The sequence below is a fragment of the Vigna unguiculata genome, chromosome 3 (genome assembly GCF_004118075.2).
Source record: "Vigna unguiculata cultivar IT97K-499-35 chromosome 3, ASM411807v1, whole genome shotgun sequence".
Lineage (NCBI taxonomy): Eukaryota > Viridiplantae > Streptophyta > Magnoliopsida > Fabales > Fabaceae > Vigna > Vigna unguiculata.
Genome location: NC_040281.1, coordinates 25,387,381 through 25,398,429, shown reverse-complemented (window position 1 = coordinate 25,398,429; position 11,049 = coordinate 25,387,381). Strand labels below are relative to the sequence as shown.

Sequence of the window (11,049 nt, the reverse complement as noted above, 5' to 3'; positions counted from 1 at the left end):
AATAGATTTCTAGAAATTTATATACCTTTTGTTGTATATGGTTATTTTTAAAATTTAGTATATATTGCTAGCCTAATGTCGAAGTTTTGATATTAGTTTTAATGTCAACTACATTATGATGCTAGCTACATCAAAGTCATTAAGTTTTTATCTATGTATATTTTTCAACTACATTATTTTGAAAACCATTATTCCTTCATCAAACAGATTGATTAAAAAATCAACAAACCTTTGTAACTTTGCATTTAAAGGATAAAAGTTGATTTTTATTTTCTTAATCATAATTGTACAATTATTTAAATGTTATCTTTTATTCTTTTATTAATTAGTTATCTTTTATCTTAATATTTTATTAAATTATTTTTATGTGCTATTACTGTTTCAACTTCTTATTTATTTTTATTTATTAAAAAAATGTTTATTTCTTTATAATTTTTTTAAAGTTATTTTTACTTTCTCAAAATTAATTTAAAAATTTTATTAAGTATCATTGCATTGTGAAAAACCCTTCTTTAATTTCTCTTTAATTACAAGTCTTTTCATATCTATATATTTATTAATTAGTTATATTTTTCTGAATATTTTATTATATTATTTTTATCTGCTATTACTCTTTCAAATTCTTATTTGTTTTTATTTATTTAAAAAATGTATATTTCTTTAAAAAAAATTTAAAGTTATTTTTACCTTGTCAAAATTAATTCAAAAATATTATTAAATATGATTGTATTTTCAAAAAACCTTCTTTAATTTCTCTTTAATTACAAGTCTTTTCATATCTATATAATTGTCTGTTTTCCTTATTTACTATCAAGTTTTATGCAAAATCACTGAAAAAGAAAGGTCACTCCCCTGCACTTGCTTCCATGGATTCCTCTTTGAGTGTCATTGCTAGAAAAACTTTAGGAAGGTTCACTACATATCATTTTGGTCATAATCAGGTACGTCTACTACGTATGTGCTTTGCTGTTTTTTTTTTAAGTTTAGACCGTACCACATTGCTTCTTCATCCATCTTAATCGTTCAAAAACATGTATTTCTCTTTTCACTTTTTATACAATATTACTTATTCTCGATTTTCTTTCTAAAAATTCAAACTTTGTGCAATAATCATTCAAAGGTCGTTTTTTTCTATTTGTTTCCCATGCTTCATGTATGTTAAACTATATTTTCCTTCATCATCTATTCTCCAAATCTTACTGCATTTCATTTTTGTTATCAAAATGTCATCTTTCTTCAATAATCGTTGAAATCCGTTAAAAGTTCTGTTTTTGATGCATTTCTCATCTATGTCGACCTTTTTTGTCTTTCATAAGACAACTTATATTTTTACTTTGTTTGAACTCTGACTTAGTATTTGTTTCTTCTAAAGATGTCAACTTTTTTCATTAACCATTCAAATTCACTACTTTTCTGTTTTTTGTTTTTATCAGTTTTTCGTCTGTGTCTCTTATTTTATTTGTTTACATCACCCATGCATGTTTTTATTCCTAGATTTTAATATTTATGCTTTCATCATTAGTTTCATATTTGTCTTATTCATCTTTTTGACTTTTCTATCTGTTTTTTGTCTCATTAGGAGTTTGGACATGTTGATCCAATATTTTTGGCTATTTTTGGTGAGGAATTAGGATTGGTTTGGCAGTTGGAAGATATTGAAGGGAATCAACATCAGTTAACTTTTAATATGGATGTGAATCATCCCGTTCTCACGGATGGTTGGTATAGCCTAAGAGTTTTTTTATAAATTGCAACATATCCATCAAATTGTATTTAGATATGTTGGCAATTCTACCTTCCACATCACTGTATTCCCCAACATGTCTACAATATCGACTGGTGACAAATTTCTTTCAAATCTAATTCGGTTGCGAAAAAAACATCTGTTTAGAGTCAAATTGTCAAAATCCCAATGCAAAGGCAGTCATCTGGTGAACTTATGATTTTATTATTTTGGTTTTATATTTTATTTTCTTTATATATATATATATATTATATATATATATATATATATATATATATATATATATTTATTTATTTATTTGTGGTCTTATTTTGTACTTTTTTCAGGACCTACAATCTGACTTTGCAGATTACGTTCGTAAATGTAGATTGAGGAGGTTGGAATTGCAGGGACGTCACAACACTTTCATTGTTCAATGTAAACTTCTGTTCCGTAATACACCTAAGAAGTCAAGTAAGATTGGGAAGGGATGGAAGGACTTCTACACATTCAATCGTTTGGAAGAAGGAGATATTCTTGTGTTTCTAGCTGACAAAGAAATGAAAAAGAAGAAGATCAAAGTCTACGTCCACAAAGAATGCCGTTTTTAATATTGCACTTTTTTTTTAGTTTACTATTTATATTATGTATGTTTTTTTGAAGAACTTTGAAAGTACTTTGGTTTTATTTTGTTTGTAATAGTTTTAGCATCCTTTTTTTTGTTGCTTCTAATAATTAGAAGCCATATCTAAAAGTATTTAACCTAATTTAATTATCGTCAAGTTTTATATTTTAATTATTTTCGTAATACAAAATTTATTTAAGTAATGATTTTCTAAAATAATTTTTCATTTCGGATACTAATTTTAAATGATTATGATAAGAATTCAAATATGTTAAAATATTTGATTGTTTTTCTTAAAAAAAGGTTAGAAGTAATAATAAAGAAGTCAACTTGATATTCTGCAGTACTAATAATTGGACATATAAAAATAATTTTCAAAAGATTTTATTAATTTCTTTACAAAAATGATTTTAATATTTCTTGCAAAATTTATTGAAATTGTATTTTAGTAATAGAGTAAGCATGAAAACATTAAAACCCATTTCAGTTTGAACTCTCTTACAAGTTTTTTAATTTTAATTTAATTTCTTCGAATATTTTTTCATTTCTAAAATTGAAAACAATAAAATAATTTTCTTTTGCCCTTTCTTTAGTAGTTGCATGTTACACTCAATGTAGAAACACATGTTTACTTTAATGGTTGACTATTACAAAGCATAGTACTTTTGTGCTTACCAAAAAAGGACACATATCCCAGATGCACATTCTGAAATGAGGCTTTGCATTGTCTGCAAATCATCAATTTGGACTTTGCAGATCAAATCTTTTTGAAAAGGTACGCTTTTCCAAATTTTGAGTTATTTGTTCAGTTCTGATATTTCCATATCAATGAAATGTTTGTTCTTTTTTGTCAAAAGTTTGTACTGACAGTACCTGAATCATCAGGAAGAATGTTGGTTGAATACTAAAAATGTGCCTACATATACTAATAGGTTTTTTCTTCCTCTCTTCTTTACTTTCTTCACAATGCATTGTTAATTGCTTTTGTTATTAGTTTTCTATTTTTAATTTTAAATCTTAATCTTATTTGATTTCCAACATGTAATGAATTTGTAAAACACCATAATACCACAATACAATGCATAACTTCTGCACACTTTGAACATTATCACAACAAAATGGATTCAACAAATGGAAGAAGAAAAAGGAAGAACATTGTCCAACAAAATTTTTCCAATACCTTGATGTAGTCCACAGGTTCAATATTTTTATGTTTCTCACATTGCATTTTTAAGTTTCTTCATTTTTTCTAGCTCATTTCATTCGTTTCTCATCCAATTCAATTAAATCTACACTCATACGTAAAAACAAAGATGCAAATTCTAATCTTTCTTCATCTATGTTATTTTTTTTTGTTATTTTGATTGTAGTAACAAATGAGGACAAATCCAGTCCAAGTGAAGCATTTCCTTTTCCAAATAGTACACCTCTTTCTCAGTTAAGAATTTGTGTTAATAATTTTTTCATTCACTATACATTTCATCCAACAAATTTATTATTGCATTCATTGTTGTCAAACTGTTTTTCATTTCATTCACAAAGCTGCATTCATTGATTGCACTAACACAAATCTGTATTTTGTAAAACCTTTCAGTGTCATAGTTTTCTATTTGTGTTGCATATTTTACATCTTTTCTTTTCTCATTTGACTTTTTAACTATTCTACCAGTATGAAAAGAAAATGTTATGCCAGATGCAACTATCAAAACCTACTTATCTCTCAATGAAGATATAGACGTGCAGAATAAAAGAATTCAATCTATAATTAGAAAGCCACTTTCCGAGTTGACATATTGTGGTAAGTTTGTTATTTAATTTAATTTTCATTCAAATTCAGTACAAATGCTAGCACTACATACTTATTAGTCTCATTAAACATCTTTAATGCATATTATACAATTAACACACATTGATATTAGATGACATCATTTCATAATTAATTCGTTTCATCTTTAAATGCATTTCATAATCCTTTTTTTAACTGCATTTTGCAGAACTTGACCAAAATAATGGGAAAGTTGCACGAAGAAGAAGGAAACTTATTATAAATCAGAAGTTGGCAGAAAAAAGTAATATCATTCGTAATAAAAATGATTAAATACTAATTCTTTATATATCTATTATTATCTTATCTTCAACTGAATTCCTTTCATAATAAATTTTTCTATTACTACCTCTCTTATTAGAATTTCATGGTTCTACATCCATTGGATCTACCAATGCTCCAATTTTGCAAAATAGCAATAGTAACAACACAGGTACAAATGAAAAATATATTAATTTTTTTAATGCTTTTCTCTTAATATATTAGTGCTTTAATATATTTTACTATTTTTTTTAAATTTAGTTGTGCAGACTCAAATTGAAATTATTTTAGTTATTCAAATGTATAATTATATTTTAATGATAAATTAAATTAAGAACAGAATTACAAAATCATATATATCAATAATATTTAGAATTCAGTTCATTAATTTATGGATGTACCTGCAGGCATTGTTCAATTTGATTATCCTATTGGAAGAAGCAAAACCAATGTGTTTAATACAGAAGAACTGTTACCTAAAGAAATTGTGGGTAGCAGCTCCAGTCATGCTTCACTAAATTCTTCTGCTTTTTCTGAAGTTGTTAATCCTTTTTATGTTCAACAAAACCAAAGTCATGGTAATTTATAATATAAACAAAATTCATTTCATTACTTTAATTTCTTTAATTGTTACAAATTGAGCTTGCTAATATTCATTTCAATCTATGTTAAAGGTTTACAATTCTGTCAGCCTTCTCGGGAGCAGGCTATTAGATCTATTTTGAAGATATTGGATTTTGACAATAATTCTGAAGAAGATGAAAATGATGGTAATCAATAATGGTTCATTTTAAATAATAAATACTTTTTGTTTCTTTATGTAAAATTGTTTTTTACTTTTATTTCAGATAACATAATTAGACATTTCAAATCTGATTTGTATTCAAAAGCTGAAATTCAAGGTGAAACAATACTTTTTAGTGTTTTTATATTTAAGTATAAATGTTATTTAATTACTAACATATATGTTTTTATGTACTTAGGAAATGTTGATGTTGGGGAGTGTTCACTTGAGTGTCCCTATTGTCAAGCTCAACTGTGGTACGAAGAAAGATCTGATAAATGCAAAAGATTAAAACAAGTTGATTTCTCTCTTTGTTGTCAAAAGGGAAAAGCACAACTTCCATTGTTGAAGAAACCTCCACAATTGCTTCAAAAGTTGTTAAAAGGTGAAGACAGTACAAGCCATCATTTTTACATTACATAAGAAGTTACAACATGATGTTCTCATTTACATCCATTGGTGCTAAGATCCATTCCTCAATCAACGATGGATCAGGTCCTCCTCAATTTATTCTTAGTGGTCAAAATTACCATCGCATTTGAAGTTTATTGCCTGAAAAAGGATCAAATCCCAAATTTGCATAACTATATATTTATGACACAGAAAATGAAATAAGCAACAGAGTTAGTCACTTTGGGTATGTTTAAATAGTTTCTTTATGTTTTAGCCATCATTGCGCATATAATTGACTAATTTTAAATTTTTCAGGTCTGATAGTCAGCAATCCATATTTGAGAAATCATTGATCGAAGAATTGAAGAAAATGATTGACAAACACAATGTACTTGCTCAAACATTCAGAAGAGTAAGAGATTTTATACATGATGATGAACAATCAGATTTTGGATTGAGGTTATTTAGACATCGCTTTAAGGATCCTAGAGTATACAATAAACCAGTAGCAGATGAAGTGGCAACATGGATTGTTGGTGATTTGAGCACCTTAGATGTAGGAAGGGACATCATTGTCAAGAAAGTTTCTGGTCAATTAACAAGACTACATGAAACACACACATGTTTCATTCCTCTTCAATATCCTTTGATTTTCCCATATGGAGAGGATGGTTATCAAGAGGATATTCCAATTGTCAAAAATATGGACAAAGTAGAAAGAGAATTCACATTTCTTTACGAGAATTCATTGCTTTCAGAATACAAGATAGAAAGGTTGAATTTGGTAATGTTGTAAATTCCTGTAGATTGTTTCAACAGTTTTTAGTGGATACATACACCATGATTGAAGCCCAAAGGTTGTCTTTTATACGAAATAATCAAAAACTCATTCGTTCAGATATTCTGAATGGGTTACAAGAAGCTGTTAACAAAGGTGAAACTGATCCTTCTTCCATTGGTAAGCGTATTGTTCTTCCAGCTTCATTTACAGGTCGTATGAGATACATGTTCAATAATTGCCAAGATGCTATGGCAATTTGCAAGAGGTATGGCTATCCAGATTTGTTTATAACAATCACATGTAATGTAAATTGGCCTAAAATTGTTGATTTTGTCAAATCAAGAGGATTAACTGCTTCAAATAGGCTAGACATAGTTTGTAGAGTTTTTAAAATGAAATTAGACCAAATGATGACAGATTTCAAGAAGAATAATTTCTTTGGCAAAGTCAATGCAGGTATACTATTTTAATTTTCTTAATTTATTTTTCTTACTGGCAATTGTTTTCTCTAATAATTATTTTACAAATTTAGGTATGTATACAGTTGAATTTCAGAAGAGAGGTCTGCCACATGCTCATATATTACTATGGTTGAGTGACTCTAACAAGTTAGAAAATGTAAAGCATATAGATCAAGTTATCTCTGTTGAACTTCCTCATCCAGATCTCTATCCTAAACTTTCAAAGGTTGTTCAAACATATATGATACATGGTCCTTGCGGAGCTGCTAGATTCAACTCGCCATGTATGAAAGAAGGTCGATGTTCTAAATTTTTTCCTAAAAAATTTAGACATTCAACTACAATTGATGAAGATGGATATCCTGTATATAGACGTAGAGATGATGGTTTATTTGTGTTGAAAAATGAACATAAATTAGGTAATGCAAATGTGATGCCGTATAGTCCTCTTCTCTTAATGCGTTATCAAGCTCATGTTAATACAGAATATTGCAACAAATCCAACTCAATCAAGTATTTGTTCAAATATGTCAACAAAGGTTCTGAAAGAGCAACAATTAAAATTACAGACAAAGAGAATGAATCTACAGAGATGCGTATTGTTGATGAGATAAAAAGATACTATGATTGTAGATATTTATCTTCATGTGAAGCAGTTTGGCGAATTTTTGGTTTTGATATCCATCATAGGTGGCTAGCTGTTCAACGATTAACTTTTCACTTACAAGATCAACAACCAGTTTTGTTTAAAGATGATGATCGAATTGATGATGTATTGCATAGGAATGAGAATATGAACACCATGTTCCTAGCTTGGTTTGAAGCTAACAAAAAATTTGAGGAAGGTAGAAACTTGACCTATGTTGAATTTCCAACAAAGTTTGTTTGGATGTCTCAACAAAAACAATGGAAACCAAGAAAGCAAGGTTATAGTATTGGTAGACTAACATATGTTCCTCCAGGATCAGGTGAATGCTACTACATGAGAATCTTACTAACCAAACAAAAAGGTTGTATTGATCATGATAGTATAAAGAATATTAATGGTAAAACATTCTCCACATACCAAGAGGCTTGCCAAGAATTAGGATTATTGGCAGATGACAAACAATTCATTGATGCCATTAAAAAGGCTAGCCATCTTGCATCTGGAAATCAGCTTAGAAGGTTATTTGTTGCTTTGTTAATCATGAATACTATGTCTAAGCCAAATGTTGTTTGGATCAACTTGGACTTTACTTACAGATGGTATCCTATATCAAAAAAGAAAAGACTTGAACATACCAGGTACTAAATTTGAATTATTGTACACTGTTTTTTCCATAATTAGGTATTAATTATATATTCTATTTTGTAGATTTTCAAATTCAAGAGCATGATTTACACAATCTTTGCTTACTAGAAGTACAAGAACTTATAAATTCAAATGGGCGAGCTTTATCAGATTATAGTTGCCTTCCTCAACCTGATCTTTCAAATTTCATAACAGGTTCATTGTTGATGAAATGAATTATGATAAAGAACAAATGGAGAAGCTATATCAATCTCTATTGCAGTCTGTCACTAATGAGCAACTACATGTTTATAACAAAATTATGACAGCAGTGAACTAAGAGGTAGGGAATTTCTTTTTCTTATATGGTTATGGTGGTACTGGAAAAACATATCTCTGGAAACTTTTGTCAGCTGCTATTAGAGCAAAGGGAATGATTGCCCTTAATGTAGCCTCAAGTGGCATTGCATCTTTATTGCTTCCTGGAGGTAAAACTGCTCATTCTACTTTTTGCATACCATTAGCAATCAATGATGAATTAACCTGTAGCATCAATCAAGGAAGTCTTTGTGCTAAACTATTGATGGAAGCAAAACTTATAATATGGGATGAAGCTCCTATGATGAATAAGCTATGCTTTCAAGCTTTTGATAGAACATTGAGAGACATTATGAGAGCTACGAATCAACATAATGCTGACAAACCATTTGGTGGAAAGGTGGTGGTCTTGGGCGGTGATTTTAGACAAATCTTGCCAGTAGTAAGAAAGGGATCAAGGTATGATATTGTGAACTCATCAATTAACTATTCTGATTTGTGGCAATATTGCACAGTTCTTAAGCTATCACAAAACATGAGGTTAAAGACTGCTGCTTCAAATGAAAGTGCAAAAGATATAAAAGAATTTGCTGATTGGATTCTTAAAATTGGAGATTAAAATATGAATTTGAATGAAAGTGGTGAAGCCAACCTTTCAATACCAACAGATCTTCTAATTCAGGAAAGTGAAACACCTTTACTTTCTTTAGTCAAATTTGTTTATGGTGGTCTAATTGAAAATATCATGACTCCTGGATTCTTTGATGATGGTGCAATACTTTGCCCTACAATTGATAGTGTTGAACAAGTAAATGACTTCATTTTATCTTTGATTCCTGGTGAAGAACAAGTTTATTTAAGTTCAGACACTTCTTGCCAATCTGATGATGATCAAGAAATTCAAGGTGAGTGGTTTACTCAAGAGTTTCTAAATGATATTAAATGTTCAGGAATTCCAAATCATAGGATTAAATTGAAAGTTGGCGTACCAATTATGCTTTTAAGAAACATTGATCAAGCAAATGGTCTGTTCAATGGTACAAGGTTGCAAGTTAATGATTTGGGAAAGAATGTTATCTCTGCTACAGTAATAACTGGCAAAAATGTTGGTGACAAAATATTCATACCAAGAATGAACTTGACACCTTCTGATTCTAGCATCCCGTTCAAATTTCAAAGGAGGCAATTTCCAATATCCTTATGCTTTGCGATGACAATAAACAAAAGCCAAGGTCAAACTCTTTCTAAAGTTGGACTTTATCTTCCTCGCCCAGTTTTTGCTCATGGACAATTGTACGTAGCAATTTCTAGAGTCACATCAAAGAAAGGACTAAAAATCTTAATTCTGGATGAAGATGGAAAAGTAACCACTACAACTACAAATGTGGTTTACAAAGAAATCTTTGAAAATCTTTGATAAAGGTATACAAATTACTTTTATATAATTCTTACAATTTTTCAATTATTGTACATTTAACTGTATTTATTTTTTACCTTGCATATTACAATTGGTGCATATTACTTTATTTTTTGGGTCGATATACAAATTTTGGTGCACATTACAGTTCATGCAGATTAGTAGTGTATAATATATAGTGTTTGATAAATGTTTTGATAGCTGCATTAGATATCATTTTTTTTCCACGAGCTACTTCTTTGAATTCCAGTAATGCTACTTATATATTAATACACTATTGTTTCTTTTATTAGTTATATATATGTTGGTTTTCAATTGTTATTTGTTGCTTTACTGTATTGTCAACAATAAATGTCTACATACATGTGCTTGGGTGTTACTGAAAAAACAACATTCATTTAAATTTACATAATTGCATTTCATTTCTTTAATTTTCTAAATGTTAAAGAATCTGAATTATATATTTTTGCTGTTACTTTACCTGTAACTTCTATACTTTATTTTATCTGTTACTTTTTGTGTTAGTGAACAAAAACAATTTTAAATTTGTTGTCACTTTTGCACGTGATAATGTTCTCTATTCTGACTTAAACTTTCCCATTCCTTCACAACTTTCACTTTACCATTTCATAAACATCCTTCACTCAACACTACATTTGAACCTCCATTTCTCTGCAATTACAAAATTGGAAATGGAGCAAACCCAAGATCAGAGAACAATACTTTGGATGTTCAACACCATCTACATATTCTCTAAGCTATGTCTTCAATTTTAACACAAATACAAATTTAGATCTATTACCATGCATTGAGATTTTCTGTTCTATGTGGTTCACAGTGTTCTGTATTCATAACGTATGTACTGCACTTTCATATATATCTAAAGATTTCAATGTTCAGAATTTTTTCAATTTTTTATTTTTTTTCTATTTATTTTTAAAAGAATTATTAATTCTGAATTTAATTTTTAGAAACGTTTGTTTATAAATAGATATATTTTTTATTGCTATATAAGTCTGTTGACAACTTATATATGTTTTGTTTTTCATTCTGTTATTGCAGAAAAAATATTGATAATGTCTTTATTGTTTGAAAATAATTTAGTGTCCTAATTTTTTTGTAGCCATTTTTGTTTGTTGATCACCACTTTGTTGTTGGTTATGCACACGAATTAGGCCCATAATGGCA

General features: G+C 28.8%; 1 pseudogene; it reads left to right on the top strand.

The window, feature by feature from the left end:
• The first annotated feature begins 8,559 nt into the window (after window positions 1-8,559).
• LOC114175212 lies at window positions 8,560-9,861 on the top strand (annotated as a pseudogene).
• Window positions 9,862-11,049: the final 1,188 nt, after the last annotated feature.